This window comes from Arachis hypogaea, chromosome 14 (genome assembly GCF_003086295.3).
Source record: "Arachis hypogaea cultivar Tifrunner chromosome 14, arahy.Tifrunner.gnm2.J5K5, whole genome shotgun sequence".
NCBI classification, from domain to species: domain Eukaryota; kingdom Viridiplantae; phylum Streptophyta; class Magnoliopsida; order Fabales; family Fabaceae; genus Arachis; species Arachis hypogaea.
In genome coordinates this window covers 43643859-43662423 of record NC_092049.1, presented here as the reverse complement: position 1 = coordinate 43662423, position 18565 = coordinate 43643859, and the positions used below count along the sequence as shown (strand labels likewise).

At 37.5% G+C, this 18565-nt stretch overlaps 1 non-coding gene across 1 annotated transcript; it reads right to left on the bottom strand.

Moving 5' to 3' along the window:
* Positions 1-16173: 16173 nt before the first annotated feature.
* Positions 16174-16281, bottom strand: LOC112746525 (small nucleolar RNA R71). Its single transcript, XR_003174405.1, has one exon. It is a non-coding gene; the product is annotated as a small nucleolar RNA R71 (small nucleolar RNA).
* Positions 16282-18565: the final 2284 nt, after the last annotated feature.

Here is an 18565-nt window from a genome sequence, read left to right as displayed (position 1 = left end):
CATATGAATTCCAGGAATCTTGTACTCTTTAGTCTAAAGCTCCAATCTGAGGGTTAGACATGGCTTAATAGCCAGTCAAGCTTTAGAATGGATTTACATCCATTGAGGTGATTAGTTGAAGACCAATCCCAAAGGAGTTTGGGTATGGCTTTTCAGCCAGATAGGATTCAACATGTTACCATGAAACTCTAGAATTCATTCTTGAAAGTTTTGAAGCCATAGAATAATTTATTTTTGAAAACATTATTTTTATTATTTTTTTTTTTTGAAAACAAAAGAAAAATTTTTGAAAGATTTTTGAAAAATTTTTGAAAACTTTTTGAAAAGAAAATGAAAAGAAAGTTACCCAATCTGAGCAACAAGATGAACTGTCAGTTGTCCAAATTCGAACAATCCCCGGCAACGGCGCCAAAAACTTGGTGCGCAGAAATTGTGATTACACTTTGATTATGTAAAATTCATTGCTCTTTCTTTCCCTGGCAGTGGCGCCAAAAACATGATGCCAATACCATGGTTCACAACTTCACACAACTAACCAGCAAGTGCACTAGGTCGTCCAAGTAATACCTTACGTGAGTAAGGATCGAATCCCACGGAGATTGTTGGTATGAAGCAAGCTATGGTCACCTTGTAAATCTCAGTCAGGCGGATATAAAATAGTAATGGGGTTTTCGAAAGTAATTAATAAAATAGGGATAGAAATACTTATGTATATCATTGGTGAGAATTTCAGATAAGCGTATGGAGATGCATTCATTCCTCTGAACCTCTGCTTTCCTGCTGTCTTCATCCAATCAATCTTACTCCTTTCCATGGCTGGCTTTATGTAATGTATCACCATTGTCAATGGCTACTTTCGGTCTTCTCTCGGGAAAATGATCCAAATGCCCTGTCACGGCACGGCTAATCGTCTGGAGGCATCACCCTTGTCAATGGTTACATCTTATCCTCTCAGTGAAAATGGTCAACGCACCCTGTCACGGCATGGCTATTCATCTGTCGGTTCTCGATAATGCTGGAATAGGATTTACTATCCTTTTGCGTCTGTCACTACGCCCAGCAATCGCGAGTTTGAAGCTCGTCACAGTCATTCAATCATTGAATCCTACTCGGAATACCACAGAAAAGGTTTAGACTTTCCGGATTCTCTTGAATGCCGCCATCATTCTAGCTTACACCATGAAGATTCCGATTAAGAGATCTAAGAGATACTCATTCAATCTAATGTAGAACGGAAGTGGTTGTCAGGCACGCATTCATAGGGAATGATGATGATTGTCACGTTCATCACATTCAGGTTGAGGTGCGAATGAATATCTTAGAAGCGAAACAAGATGAATTGAATAGAAAACAGTAGTATTTTGCATTAATCTTTGAGGAACAGCAGAGCTCCACACCTTAATCTATGGAGTGCAGAAACTCTACCGTTGGAAATACATAAGTGAAAGGTCCAGGCATGGCCGAGAGGCCAGCCCTCAAAACGTGATCAATAGTCTCCTAAGATGAACAATGGATTAAAACTGAGACCAAAGATATCTAATACAGTAGTAAAAAGTCCTATTTATAATAAACTAGCTACTAGGGTTTACAGAAGTAAGTAATTGATGCATAAATCCACTTCCGGGGCCCACTTGGTGTGTGCTTGGGCTGAGCTTTGAATGTTACACGTGCAGAGGCTCCTTCTGGAGTTGAATGCCAGCTTTTGTGCCATTTTGGGCGTTGAACTCCACTTTGCAACTTGTTTCTGGCGCTGGACGCCAGAATTGGGCAGAGAGCTGGCGTTGAACGCCAGTTTGCGTCATCTAAACTTGGGCAAAGTATGGACTATTATATATTGCTGGAAAGCCCTGGATGTCTATTTCTAACGCAATTGGAAGCGCGCCATTTTGAGTTCTGTAGCTCCAGAAAATTCACTTTGAGTGCAGGGAGGTCAGAATCCAACAGCATCAGCAGTCCTTCTTCAACCTTTGAATCTGATTTTTGTTCAAGTCCCTCAATTTCAGCCAGAAAATACCTGAAATCACAGAAAAATACACAAACTCATAGTAAAGTCCAGAAATGTGAATTTAACATAAAAACTAATGAAAATATCCCTAAAAGTAACTAGATCCTACTAAAAACATACTAAAAACAATGTCAAAAAGCGTATAAATTATCCGCTCATCAATCAGCCATAGGGCAGGCATGAATCATTTGCATTTGTGTGTATTGTTTGGGTGTGAATCTTGTTTGTGGGTTTGCCTAATTGAATAATTGCATCTATCTGCTAATTGACCTAATTGCTCTATCTTTACTATCAAATTGTGTATGCTTTGCTTTGTCTTGTCTGTGTTTGACAACTGAGAGATCCCTCATGTGGGCGGTGGTGACACCGAGGATTGTTCTTGAGGTTGATGCTGGGATGTTTGTTGAAAACTGAGTTTTAATACTGAATTTCTGAGTTATATGCTAATAGACTTTGTAAATGGAAAGAGATAGGCCGAGTGAAGTGTTGGATAAAAGCTTGGGTGTGTAGATTGTAGTTATACCCGGTTACGAATTTTGAGTGGGGTAAGTTATGGGGTAGAAAGCCCTCAGGCATATCTTTGGTTCTTTTTGTCCTTTAAACTATTCACCTGCCGGGTTTGTAAATTAAAAGAGTTTCTTTACGACCTTTTAAAGTAAGATTTTCCGGAAAGCTTTTCCAAAAGGTTATTTCAAGGGTAAACTGTTTTTATAATGAAAATTATTCTATTTGCAAGTATTTTTTTACTTTGATGATATTTCCGTCGCTACTGAGAACCTACGAGGATGACGTTCTCACCCCTACAGAATTTCTTTTTAATAACAGGTTCAGAAAGCATTGGCGTGAAGCCCCGACTAATCTACAAGATTTACATATATATTGTATTTTCTGTATTTACCCCTCGTCATTTGTCATTTTGAGATTTTAGAGGGGCGTGACTTGTATTTGAGGGTTTGGAATAAGTCTATGTATTTATTATTATGTGGATATAATTGTGTGATTATGTGAATTAAAATAAAGGCTTTTCGATTTCGTAACCAAGGTTTCGGTTTATATTCGCGAAGGCTCAATATTAAATAATTATAATATGAAATTAACAGATTGGAGGTAAGTAATGCCTGAATCTTTAGTACAATCATGAGGTGCTAAAAGTAAGGGTGTTACATATTTCAGTTAGTAAAGTTGTGATTTGAGAAAGATCTAGTCCCTATTTCAAACTCCTATATCTATTTTTTATCTGCATACCCTTTCATTCTCCCCTGAGTCCTATCTATACAATATTTTAATTCGTCTAACATTTTGTTCATCACTTTGAACGAGGCTTCACCCCCACCACACAAGAAATCATGAGCCATTGATAGTTGTTATACTAATATTCTGCCTAGTTCAACCATTTGGACCACTGACTAGGTCTCACACCTGTGAAACAACGAAGATACGTCTCGACACATTTATTAACTGCCTCATTTTGTCTATTTTCTCTAACTGATATGCCAAGCTCATTTTGAGTGAAGTACTTGCTACCTTGGACATTTTAAATCATCTCATAAAGAGGTCTCTATTGGAAATAATGGGGATGGGAATATATGGAGAGTCATATTCCTTTTGACAAATTATTTTAACTTTCTATCCACCACCACCATAGTGGCATCTTTCTCTATTGCCCTTGGAACACCCCTGATAAAATCCATAGCTACGTTCGACCATACATTATCTGGTATAGGCAGCGGTAGAAGTAAATCAGCAAGAGTTATAGTGGAATGTTTATTCCTTTGACACATTTCACATAACTTCACATAATCCATTATGGTCCACTTTATCCTCCCTAAAATAATACCATGCAATCCTTGTAGACGTCTAAAGTACCCAAATATCCCTCTAAACTTATGAAATTTATTCAAAATTTTGGGAATCTATTTGGAATGTTTTAGAATCACTAATCTCCCTTTGTGCATTAGCTTCCCTTTCTTCAATTCATAACCTGCCAACTCTTTCTTTTCTTGAATCAAGCCTTAGATGTTGTTTCGGTATTTCTCATCTCTATGAAATCAAGCCTCCAATTTTTTAGTTGCACTAACTATGGATAGAAAAGCAAACTGAAATTTCATTGAGAGAGCATCAACCGTATAGTTCTCTCTACTGCCACTCTCCTTATATCTGATCTCAGAGTTATAACAGAGGAGTTTTGTCATCCATTTCTACTGATCTTTACCCTCAATCCATTGATCAAGTGCTACTCCAACAATTAATGTTTCCATCTCTAAATAGCTAAAACAATGATCATTAGTTCCCTTTCATACATAGTGATAAGAAATTAAAACGAAAGATAAATGGATAAGAAAAAGATGAAGAAAAGATGCAGCAAAAACACAATAAGATAGATAAATAGAGTTTTCTACTAGACCTTTAAGAAACCTATTTTTAGCAACCTAGGTCACTCAAAGAGTTTTCCTACTAGACCTCTAAGAAACTTGTTCTTAGCAACCTAAGTCACGGGAAGGCTTTTTCCTGCTAGACCTTCAAAGAACCTTTCCTTGACAATCTAGATTAGAGGGATGAAAATTGAAAGAGACTAACACACAGAATTACCTTAGTGTTAGATCCTTCAATCTTGTTCATGCAACAAGTGAAGCAAATCACTCACATCACTTAATCACAGAATAAAAACATGCATAAAGAAACTGAAAAATTTATTCATCAAAAGTTATATAGAAAGACTCACAAAAGTGTTTAAATAAACCCCTAACAGACTAGCCTGAAAGATAAGATAAGGGTTAAGTACGATTTTGGTCCCTAAGATATAGGTCGAAAATTTTTTTCATCCTGAACCTTGTTTTACATACAAAATCGTTCCTAAGGTTTAACTTAATTTTAAAATCATCTTTACCTTAGGGACCAAAATTGTACAGAGGTGGTGGCTCAGGTGGAGGCAGAGGTGGATCATAGACAACTTCTTCTTCTTCCCTTCCCCCTTCGCAGGAGCAGAAACACTGTCTTTCTCTTACTTTTTCTTTTTTTATTTATTTTATAATTTTTTGTTATGGATAATTTTCTAAATTTTAATATTTAAGTAAAAAAGACGATTATAAAACTTGGTTTTAAAACTTAGGGACGATTTTTGTAATACCCACAATTTTAAAAAGTTACTAATAAATTATTTACGATCTATTATATTTATTTAATATTATTTTTTTAGAAACTTTTATATATAAGTTAAATATATTCTTATTTATTATTTAGATTTTTTATAATTGAAAAATAGTGAATATTTTCTATGCCTTAATTTTAAATATTTAGATTTTTAATCTTGTTTTACAAATGAAGGAGAACTAATCTAATTATCATTAATTTTCGTTGAATTAGCATTTATTCGAAAATAGATTTCAAGTTGATAATAAAATGGTATTTCAAAGATGATTAATATATATTTAATTTGAATTTAGATATTTACTCTATACTTATATTTTTATTTTAAATTACTACCTTATCTTAATCCCTAAAATTCCTAATTCCATTACATAATACAAATCCTAATTTATCTTCACTAACCTAAGCCCTACCCACACTAAACACACACACATGGTACGCTACCCCCCCACTCACAGTTACATACTCACACTCAACAAGCACACACACACATACGCTGAAACAAAATGGAAGAAGAAAAAGAAAGAAGAAAGGGAATGGTGGAAGAGGGAGGTCTGAGAGGGGGAGAATGCTAGGGATGAGTGGGCTACGACGGGGGAGAAGGGAAGAGAGAAGAGAGGGGATCTGAGAAAGAGAAGAGAAGGCTACGCTGCTGTCACCGCCAGAACCGCGAGGAGAGGGAGTCGCGCCACCCAGTCACATCGCTGCCCGAGGAGCCACCACTGTCAGCCGTATCATTGCTGTCATCGCTGGTTTCTATCATCGTCGAGGCTGGTCGCGGGCAGAAGAAGGAGAAGAGGCCTCCGTCGCTGCTAAGCCAAATGCAGGAGAGAGAAGGAGCCCACGGGAGAGGAGCTTGTTGCCGCCGTTGCCATGACTTCCTTGCCATCGCCGTGGTTGGGTAGTCATTAGAGGGAGCCATCGTTGTCAGCACCGCCGTCGGGGTTACCGCCGCTTCTGCCACCTGGGAACGTCGCTGCCGTTGTCGACAACACTGTTGGTAAGGGTTTTGAGTTTGGTTTACATCCTTTTGAGATTCTGGGAGCTTTATTGTCGTTGCATGTTGTTACAGCCACCGTCACCGGAGTTTTGGTCGCTGTTGGAGCTTGTTGGAGCCGCTGCAGTTTCGTTCCCCCACTTAGCCTCGATTTCAGTAAGTTGCTTGACATTAGAATTTTTGCCAGTAAAGAATTTTATAAAAACAGTCGCGTTGTAGGTATAGTTTCTAAACCAACAAAAATCTCTTCGTACAAACGTTTTGGTTGTCACAAGTAACAAACCCCTAAATAAATTGATAACCAAAGTATTCAAACCTCGGGTCGTCTTCTCAAGGAACTACAGGGAAGTATGTTCTTATTATTGGTTATGGAGATTGTCAATCGGGGTTTTGAAGATAAGGAACAAGTAATTTAAATTACAATTAAAATAAGCAAATGATTGTAAAATAAATAAATAACAATAAAATAAACTTTTGACAAGGTATGAGAAATTAGAAGTCCTATCCTAGTTATCCTTATCAATGATGATGAAGATTGAATCTTAATTCCACTTAGTTAGTCTTTATTTAAAGTAAAGAAAAGTCAAGTGACTAATTAGTTTGATCTTCAAATCCTAGTTAATCCCTAAGGAAAGATTGGGATTATTGAAGTTCAATTCAATTAGCAAAGATAACAATTATCAATCATGTTTGAGTTTGATAACTCCAGAGTTACTAATTTCTTAACCAAGACCAAAAAGGAAAAAGTAAATCTACTGGAATAAAAATGTCTTCAGATTGGAAGCAACAGTAACACAAATTAAAGAAAGCAATAATAAACTGAAATACCTCAATAACATTAATTCAAAGAATAATCTGTAACATGGAAGAATTCATAAATAAAATTGAGAAAATAATAAAAAGGAATATTGAACCTGATAAAGAGATAATCCTTAAAGCGAATAAAGTCCTAAATCTAAATCCTAATCCTAAAGAGAGAGGAGAGAACCTCTCTCAAAACTAAATCTAAATCATGGAAAACTAACTAATTGGAGACTCTCTCTGAATGGATGCATTCGCTTACTTCATAACCTCTGGTCTATGCCTTCTGGACTTGGATTTGGGCCAAAAAGGGCTTCAAAATTCGCTATGAGCGTTTTCTGCAATTTCTGGTGCATGGCCTCTGTCACGCGTCCGTGTGGGTCACGCGGTCGCGTCATGTGCGTTCTGCTTGCGGCGCGCGATCGCGTTAGTCACGCGGTCGCGTCGCTGTTGATTCGCGCTGGCATGCGGCCGAATCGCCCATGCGATCGCGTGGCTGCCAGTTTCTTCAAAAACTCTATTTTACGCTTTCCTTCCAATTTTGTATGTTTCCTTTCCATCCTTTAAGTCATTCCTACCTTAGAAGATCTGAACTACTCAACACACGAATCACGGCATCGAATGGAAATAAAGGGTAATCAAAATAATTATTTTTAAGCATAGAAAACATGTTTTTCACATACATCACATAATAAGGAAGGGAAAGTAAAACCATGCAATTAATATGAATAAGTGGGTGAAGGATTGAATAAATCGCTCAGATTAAGCACAAAATATATCATAAAATATGGGTTTATCAACCTCCCCACACTTAAACAATAGCATGTCCTCATGCTAAATCCAAGAGTAATGTTATGTTAAAGTGGTGGAATGTCATGCAATGCAATCTAATCTAAATGTAACTACCTAATTGAATCATGCAATTCTAAATTTTTATTCACTTGTATATAAAGCTTACATGTAGTTGAATTAATTCACATTCTCAAGGAATCATATATATAGCCAAGCCTTAGATAGTGATAAAGTGCCTTTACAATTGAGATGGGAGAAAAACATTTTATAAACTTGCAAGACAATTTATAATTTAAGCAGAGATATATGTTAATGAGCTATTGAACCCTCACTGGATTTTGTGTTTACTCTCTAGTCACTCAGTGTTTATTGGATTAATCACTCTATTCTTCTTTTTATCGTTCCTTTCTATAACTTTGTTCTTCATCTAACCAATCAACAATTATAGAATATAGGCATACAAAAGTCATGAGGTCTTTAATTAAGGTTGTAATGGGGCCAAGGTAAAGGTAAAGGTATATGTATAAGGCTAAGTGAGCTAATTAAGTGAATCCTTGATTAGTCTAAGATCTCACCTAACATACATACTTTGTAAAGCAAAACTTCTTTACCTATTTTTCCACTTTTTCCCACTTTTGATGTTACGTGCTCATACTTTAACTTTCGTCCCATGTGCATTTATTTTGCATTTGGGGAATTCTTTTGTATCCCCTTTATTTAGATACTGAAAAATAACATTTTTTTATTGCATATGGTAATTCAATTATTTGATTTTACATGAGCATGCTTCCCAAAATTTTTATTTGAATAATTTTATTCTTTTCAACTTTTCTACCTTTTGTTTTTATCATCCATGTTCCCAATAGGTTTTCCACACTTAAACAATTACACACTTTCTATCTTAAGCTAACCAAGGATTCAACTTGGGATTTTTATTTTGTTTTTCTGCTTAAGGCTAGTATTGTGGTTTATAGAATAAGAGGGGGTTTAAAGGTTCAAGGGGGCTGACAAGGGTGATGTAAAAGGTAGGCTAATTTGGGATAAGTGAGCTAAAATCAAATAATGGCCTCAATCACTCTCTTGGTATGTATTTCTATTCTATAATTGGACATATAGATTAAAACAAAGTAAAGAACATCAGAATAAATAAGAAGGGTGGAACACACAGGAATAAAATATTATGGTTTGAATGTAACCATACAATTAAGCTCAAAACTCACAGGCTGTGTATTCTCTAGCTCAAAAATCATTTATCAATTATGTATGTCATGCAAGTAAAATTAAAAGTTCCCATTATTCTCAATGTAAAACTTAAGGTGGCTTTAAAGTTCTAGTGTTTCTCCTTGATGAAATGTTGTTAACTAACTAACATTTAATGCTATATATACAAGGTTTGTGGATTGTTTCTATTATGTTCAAGTTCCTAGTTTACTTCCTTTTTATATTTTCAATATAAACTAAGCTATCTTATGCTAAAAAGGGTAAACTATACTAATTAATCCACAATTTCTATAACTAATAAGTTAGAATTGCAACTAAACTAAATGGCTAAAATATAAACTAGAGATGCGAAATGCAGAAATAGAGTAGAAATACATGAAAATAGCAATGTATAAGTACTGAGAAAATAAAGATAAAAATAAAGAGAAAAATACAGAAAAATAGCAAAATAAAATGAAAGAGCCTGTAGTGGTTCACCAAAAAAATACGCCAGAGATGGCGACCTCCCCACACTTAAAATGAAGCATCGTCCCTGATGCTCACTCAAGCAGGGTGTGAAGGGGTGTCATCACTGAAAGGGTGGGTAGCTGGAGTCTCTGTGGTGGTGGTCTGAGGATCTGCCTGTTGCAGAGGAAGTGCTGACTGGATAAGGATCTCGGGATCTACAGCCTGAATCTGAGGCGGGGCCTCCTGATGTGATGCAGCCTACTCTGTGCCTACTGGTGCAGCCTCACTTTGTGGATGAGTCACTGCCTCGTGATCATCCGCCTCCTCCTCAGATGGTGTGTCAAGCTCTGAGGGAATATCGCCACCAGATAGGATCATCAGCTTCAGGTGCTCATAGCGTCGCTTATTGCGATGCTCCATCTGGTCGAGCCACCAAAACAGGCGGTGCACTAGGTGATAAACTGGCTCTGAGGCAGGTGGAGGTGCAGTGGTGGTGGCAGGGGTAGCTGGGGCAGCTGTGGAAGAAGAGGGGCCGGCAGATGGTGTGGCTGTCTCATTAGTAGCAGTGAGGAATGGAGGTCAGTAGCCCAAAGCCAGAAAGTTCCTGCTGTGAGGGATAATCTTCTTGCATTCTGCAGCAGGTGGCTTTTCATCAGCATCCTCCCAAGGTACGTCAGCTCGACGGCCTAGCTGTTGAATCAGATAAGGAAAGGGAAGAGTGCCTCGAACATAGACCCTGGCCATGTGGTACCGGATAAAGCGTGGCAGGTACAGGTCCTTACCCTCCATCACACACCATAGGAGGATGATCATAGCGGCAGGTATCTCTGTCTCATGGGTACTCGGCATGACAAAATTGCTCAGGATCTGGTGCCATAGTTGAGCCTCATCATTTAAGTAAATCCGCTTGATTCCCTTAGGCATGGTGGTGTTCTGACCCATGATCCATGGAACGGTCCGGTCAAGTGCTATCCTGGCCTTGACTGCATCCCAGTCAAATCTCATGAAGCGCATGTCCTCCTCAGCCTTTTGATAACCATCCAGCTAATCGGTTTTAGGCAGAAGCTTCAGAACATCCTCTATGGCCTCTTCAGTGACCAGAATCTGCTTCCTTCTTAGGTTCACTGCATCTAGGGAAGTCTTGAAGTAATTGCAGTAGAATTCCCTTACCCAAGATGCATTGACCTCAGTTAGGTTTCTTTCCAGGAAGAACCAGCCTCTTTGTTTGATTTGCTCAGAGGTGTATTGCTTGAGTTCTTCTGGGATTTTCAAAGTCCTCTCCAGGTATAGGTTCCTGGAGGTTGCAAACACTGGATACTTCAGCTCACAGTATCGGTTTGCAAACTTTGCTGGATCTGTAGCAGGGAGTAGCTGGTCGGCCTTCTCCTGCGGGGTAAAGTTTTTCTCCCGCTAGGAGTCATTGTGCATGATATCCATGATGGACATAGAGGATTCTCTTCTTTTACGTTTGCTAGTAGTAGCCTTTGCTTTTCCTTTTCGTTGGCTGGCAGACATCCTGAAAAATAGAAAACCAAGATATAAGAAAAACAGGAAAAGCAAATAGGCAAATAATCAAAAGAAACACAAAGTGGCAAAGGAGCAATAGGATAATAAAAATGAGTTAAGTAAATGTGCATTAAGGATTGTATAGGAGTTAAAAGTCCGAAAAGTAGAATTCACAATCCAAAATGTAATGGAAGTCATGTTAATTAGGAAAATTAACATTATGCCTTGGTTAGAAGGTTAAAAGAAAGTGAAAAAAAAAAAACAGAAGAGATGTTGTGAAAGGTTAGGTTGGTCAGAATTGAAAAAGAGTTTAGGAAGTTAAAATTAGGGAGTTAGTAAAAAGTGGTTTAAGGAAAGTGGCATAATGATCATATTCCAAATAATAGGCATTCAAAATGAGAAGATATAGGTAACTCATATCCAAACAAGGAAATTAGGTTGATGATGATTCAGATAGATATAGAAATAGCAAAAATTGGAATCTAATCATCAAAAATGTAGATTATGAACCAGGAAATCAAAGAGAATAGGAAAGCTTGCCCTGGCATTCATTAATTGTTCTGGTAAAAGCAGAGTAAAGCAGAGTTTAAATAGCAAAAACCAAAACATGAATGAAAGTCAAAAACAGTGTATAAAAATTTGGGCAACATTCCGGCTAAAATTGGGTTGTCCCGGAAAATAAACAGCAGTCAGAATAGTTCATATGAATTAAAAATACAGCTGTAATTACATATAGGGAATATGAACATGAAAAAGCAGTGTAAAGAGCAGCACGAAACAGTAAATTTCAGCATATGAACAATACGAACATCACAGCAACAGCAGAATTGTGAAATGATAAAACAAGAAACACGAACAGCGCAATTAAACAGGCCTAAATCCACTAACCACATCCTAGGCTACCTAACAACCTAAAATCCACTACAACATGCATATCTAACTAGCCTAAATATGAACATAAACAGAAAAATATGAATTAACTACGAATAGATAGAAGGGTGGCGTTCGTCGGAACCTGGTAGGCAAATTAAGGAGAGTGGGGCAGAGAGGTGGCTGGGGGATGGTGGCGGTGGCGTCTGGCACGGCGGAGGAGGGTGGTGGAGGCGGTGGCTGCTATTCGGGGGCAGGGGCTTCGGGAAGGGTGATGAGCGGATAATTTATACGCTTTTTGGCATTGTTTTTAGTATGTTTTTAGTATAAAATAGTTACTTTTAGGGATGTTTTCATTAGTTTTTATGTTAAATTCACATTTCTGGACTTTACTATGAGTTTGTGTGTTTTTCTGTGATTTCAGGTATTTTCTGGCTGAAATTGAGGGACTTGAGCAAAAAACAGATTCAGAGGTTGAAGAAGGACTGCTGATGCTGTTGGATTCTGACCTCTCTGCACTCAAAGTGGATTTTCTGGAGCTACAGAACTCAAAATGGAGCGCTTCTAATTTCGTTAGAAAGTAGACATTTAGGGCTTTCCAGCAATATATAATAGTCCATACTTTGGCCGAGTTTAGACGACGCAAAAGGGCATTGAACGCCAGTTCTACGCTGCAGTCTGGAGTTAAACGCCAGAAACACGTCACAAGCCAGAGTTGAACGCCAGAAACACGTTACAAACTGGCGTTCAACTCCAAGAATTACCTCTCCATGTGTAAACTTCAAGCTCAGCCCAAGCACACACCAAGTGGGCCCCAGAAGTGAATTTATGCATCAATTACTTACTTCTGTAAACCCTAGTAGCTAGTTTAGTATAAATAGGACTTTTTACTATTGTATTAGACATCCTGGATTGTATTTTTGATCCTGTATCACGTTTTGGGGGCTGGCCTCTTGGCCATGCCTGAACCTTCATCACTTATGTATTTTCAACGGTAGAGTTTCTACACTCCATAGATTAAGGTGTGCAGCTCTGGTGTTCCTCATGAATTAATGCAAAGTACTACTGTTTTCTATTCAATTCAACTTATTCCGCTTCTAAGATATCCATTCGTTCCCAAGAACATGATGAATGTGATGATTATGTGACGCTCATCATCATTCTCACTCATGAACGCGTGCCTGACAAACACTTCCGTTCTACATGCAAACAAGCTAGAATGAATATCTCTTAGATATCTAATACAGGGGACCGAATCCGAGTTATTAGTATCTTCGTGGTATAAGCTAGATTTATGGCGGCATTCATGAGAGTCCGGAAAGTCTAAACCTTGTCTGTGGTATTCCGAGTAGGACTCTGGGATTGAATGACTGTGACGAACTTCAAACTCGCGAGTGCTGGGCGTAGTGACAGACGCAAAAGGTTAGTAAATCCTATTCCAGTATGATCGAGAACCTCCAGATGATTAGCCATGCCGTGACAGAGCATTTGGACCATTTTCACAGAGGGGATGGGATGTAGCCATTGACAACGGTGATGCCCTTACAGAAAGCTTGCCATGGAAAGGAGTAAGACTGATTGGATGAAGACAGCAGGAAAGCAGAAATTCAGAGGAACGAAAGCATCTCTATACGCTTATCTGAAATTCTCACCAATGAATTACATAAGTATTTCTATCTTTATTTTCTGTTTATTTATTATTATAATTCGAAAACTCCATAACTGTTTGATATCCGCCTGACTGAGATTTACAAGGTGACCATAGCTTGCTTCATACCAAAAATCTCCGTGGGATCGACCCTTACTCACGTAAGGTTTTATTACTTGGACGACCCAGTGCACTTGCTGGTTAGTTGTGCGATGTTGTGAAGTTATGTTTGGACCATGGTATTGTGCACCAGTTATTGGCGCCATTACCAGGAAGAGAACGAGCAACAAATTTTACAACCTCAGAGTAACAATTTCGCAATACCAAGTTTTTGGCGCCGTTGCCGGGGATTGTTCGAGTTTGGACAACTGACGGTTCATCTTGTTGCTCAGATTAGGTAATTTTCTTTTTGTTTTATTTTCAAAAATTTTTCATCTATTTTCGAAAATTATTTCAGAATTTTTAAGAATGAATTCTAGTGTTTCATGAAACATGTTGAAGCCTGACTGGCTGTAAAGCGATGTCTAAATTCATTTGGACTGGGGCTTCCAACCCAACATTATCAAGAGCAAGCTAGTTGTTGCTAATCCACCTGCTGCTGTTCCTGATCCACCTGATTTACATGCTAAAGCTTGACTGGCTATTAAGCCATGTCCTACCCTCAGATTGGAGCTTTAGACTAAAGAGCATAAGATTCCTGGAATTCATATAAAAAAATTTTGAAATCCTTATTTTCTTTTTCCTAGATGTTTTTCGAAAAAAAAAATATATATATATATACAAAAATCCAAAAAAAAAATCATAAAATCCTAAAAATAAAAAATATTTTGTGTTTCTTGTTTGAGTCTTGAGTCAATTTCAAGTTTGGTGTCAATTGCATTTTTTCTAAAAATTCTTTGCATTTTTCGAAAATTCATGCATTGATGGTGTTCTTCATGATCTTGTTCTTGGCCATTCTTCTTGTTTGATCTTCATATTTTCTTGTTTTGTGTCTTTTCTTGTTTTTCATATGCATTCTTGCATTCATAGTGTCTGAACATGAAAAATTTCTAAGTTTGGTGTCTTGCATGTTTTCTTTGCATAAAAAATTTTTCAAAAATGTGTTCTTGATGTTCATCATGACATTCAAAATATTCTTGGTGTTCATCTTGACATTCATAGCATTCTTGCATGCATTCATTGTTTTGATCCAAAATTTTCATGCATTACATCATTTTCATGTTTTTCTCTCTCATCATTAAAAATTCAAAAATAAAAAAATATATATCTTCCCCTTTTTCTCTCATAAATTTTGAAAATTTGGATTGACTTTTTCAAAAATTTTTAAAATCTAGTTGTTTTTATGAGTCAAATCAAATTTTCAATTTAAAAATCTTATCTTTTTCAAAATCATTTTCAAAATCAAATCTTTTTTATTTTTTTTATTTATTTTCGAAAATTTTAAAAATATTTTTTTAAAAATCTTTTTCTTAATTTCATCTCATAATTTTCGAAAATATCATCAACAATTAATGTTTTGATGCAAAAATTTCAAGTTTGTTACTTACTTGTTAAGAAAGCTTCAAACTTTAAGTTCTAGAATCATATCTTGTGATTTCTTGTGAGTCAAGTCATTAATTTTGATTTTTAAAAATCAAATCTTTTTCAAAACTAATTTCAATCATATATTTTCAAAAATATCTTTTTATCTTATCTTTTTCAAAATCATACCTTTTCATATCATATCCTTTTCAAAAATTTGATTTTAAAATATCTCTTCTAACTTCTTAACTTCTTATCTTTTCAAAATTGATTTTCAAATCTTTTTCAACTAACTAATTGACTTTTTGTTTGTTTCTTATCTTTTTCAAAACTACCTAAGTAACTCTCTCTCTCTCATTTTCGAAAATCTCTTCCCTCTTTTTCAAAAATTCTTTTTAATTAACTAATTGTTTCAAATTTTAATTTTAATTTATTTTTTCTTTTTTTAATTTTCGAAAATCACTAACCATTTTTCAAAAATAATTTTCGAAAATCCTTCTCTTTCATCTCCTTCTATTTATTTATTCATCTACTAACATCTCTCCCTCACTCGCCAAAAATCCGAACCCTCTCTCTCTCTGAGTTCAGATTTTCTCTTCTTTTCTTCTACTCACACAGGGGAACCTCTATACTTGGGCAAAAAGGATCCCTATTATTATTATTTTTCTGTTCCCTCTTTTTCATATGAGCAGGAGCAAGGACAAGAACATTCTTGTTGAAGCAGACCCTGAACCTGAAAGGACTTTGAAGAGGAAATTAAGAGAAGCTAAAATACAATAATCCAGAGACAATCTTACAAGAATTTTCGAACAGGAAGAGGAGATGGCAGCCGAAAATAATAATAATGCAAGGAGGATGCTTGGAGACTTTACTACACCTAATTCCAATTTACATGGAAGAAACATCTCAATTCCTACCATTGGAGCAAACAATTTTGAGCTTAAACCTCAATTAGTTTCTCTGATGCAGCAGAACTGCAAGTTCCATGGACTTCCATCTGAAGATCCTTTTCAGTTCTTAACTGAATTCTTGCAGATATGTGATACTGTTAAGACTAATGGAGTAGATCCTGAAGTCTACAGGCTCATGCTTTTCCCTTTTGCTGTGAGAGACAGAGCTAGAATATGGTTGGACTCGCAATCTAAGGATAGCCTGAACTCTTGGGATAAGCTGGTCAAGGCTTTCTTCGCCAAGTTTTTTCCTCCCCAAAAGCTGAGTAAGCTTAGAGTGGATGTTCAAACCTTCAGACAAAAAGAAGGTGAATCCCTCTATGAAGCTTGGGAGAGATACAAGGAACTGACCAAAAAGTGTCCTTCTGACATGCTTTCAGAATGGACCATCCTGGATATATTTTATGATGGTCTGTCTGAATTAGCTAAGATGTCATTGGATACTTCTGCAAGTGGATCCATTCACCTAAAGAAAACGCCTGTAGAAGCTCAAGAACTCATTGACATGGTTGCTAACAACCAGTTTATGTACACTTCTGAGAGGAATCCTGTGAGTAATAGGACGCCTCAGAAGAAGGGAGTTCTTGAAATTGATACTCTGAATGCCATATTGGCTCAAAATAAAATATTGACTCAGCAAGTCAATATGATTTCTCAGAGTCTGAATGGAATGCAAGCTGCATCCAACAGTACTCAAGAGGCATCTTTTGAAGAAGAAGCTTATGATCCTGAGAACCCTGCAATAGCAGAGGTAAATTATATGGGTGAACCTTATGGGAACACCTATAACCCCTCATGGAGAAATCACCCAAATTTCTCATGGAAGGATCAACAAAAGCCTCAACAAGGCTTTAATAATGGTGGAAGAAACAGGTTTAACAATAGTAAACCTTTTCCATCATCCACTCAGCAACAGACAGAGAATTCTGAGCAGAATCCATCTAGCTTAGCAAGTTTAGTCTCTGATCTATCTAAGGCCACTGTGAGTTTCATGAATGAAACAAGGTCTTCAATTAGAAATTTGGAAGCACAAGTGGGCCAGCTGAGTAAGAAGATCACTGAAACTCCTCCTAGTACTCTCCCAAGCAATACAGAAGAGAATCCAAAGAGAGAATGCAAGGCTATTGATATAACCATCATGGCCGAACCTACAAGGGAGGAAGAGGACGTGAATCCCAAGGAAGAAGACCTCCTGGGACGTCCAGTGATCAATAAGGAGTTTCCCTCTGAGGAACCAAAGGACTCTGAGGCTCATCTAAAGACCATAGAGATTCCATTGAACCTCCTTATGCCATTCATGAGCTCTGAAGAGTATTCTTCTTCTGAAGAGAATGAAGATGTTACTGAAGAGCAAGTTGCCAAGTTCCTTGGTGCAATCATGAAGCTGAATGCCAATCTATTTGGTAAAGAGACTTGGGGAGATGAACCTCCCCTGTTCACCAATGAACTAAATGCATTGGATCAACTGAGATTGCCCCAGAAGAAACAAGATCCTGGAAAGTTCCTAATACCTTGTACCATAGGCACCATGACCTTTGAGAAGGCTCTATGTGACCTTGGGTCAGGGATAAACCTCATGCCCCTCTCTGTAATGGAGAAATTGGAAATCTTTGAGGTACAAGCTGCTAAAATCTCATTAGAGATGGCAGACAATTCCAGAAAACAGGCTTATGGACAAGTAGAGGACATGTTAGTAAAGGTTGAAAGCCTTTACATCCCTGCTGATTTCATAATCCTAGATACTGGGAAGGATGAGGATGAATCCATCATCCTTGAAAGACCCTTCCTAGCCACAGCAAGAGCTGTGATTGATGTTAACAGAGGTGAACTAGTCCTTCAATTGAATGAGGACTCCCTTGAGTTTAAAACTCAAGGACATCCTTCTATAAACATGGAAAAGAGGCACAGTAAGCTTCTCTCACTACAGAGTCAACCAGAGCCCCCACAGTCAAACTTTAAGTTTGGTGTTGGGAGGCCACAACTAAACTCTAAGTTTGGTGTTGAACTCCCATATCCAAACTCTAAGTTTGGTGTTGGGGAGTCTCAACAATGCTCTGAACATCTGTGAGGCTCCATGAGAGCCCACTGACAAGCTATTGACATTAAAGAAGCGCTTGTTGGGAGGCAACCCAATTTTTATTTAATTATATTTTTTATTAGTTATATGTCTTCAGAGGTTCATGATCATGTGAAGTCACAAAAACAACTGGAAAAATTGAAGAAAAATCAAAAACAGCATTAAAAACAGCACACCCTGGAGGAGGAGTTCACTGGCGTTCAAACGCCAGTAAGGAGTATCTGGCTGGCGTTCAATGCCAGAACAGAGCATGGATCTGGCGCTGAACGCCAGAAACAAGCATAGAACTGGCGTTCAACGCCAGAAACATGCTGCATCTGGGCGTTGAACGCCCAGAACAAGCATCAGTTCGGCGTTTAAACGCCAGAATTGCATGCAAAGGCATTTTACATGCCTAATTGGTGCAGGGATGTAAATCCTTGACACCTCAAGATCTGTGGCCCTCACAGGATCATCTCAGGATCTGTGGACCCCACAGGATCCCCACTTTCCCTCCTCATAATCCTAGATTCTTCCACATCTTCTTCATCTATTCTTTCTTCTCTTGCTCGAGGGCGAGCAAAATTCTAAGTTTGGTATGGTA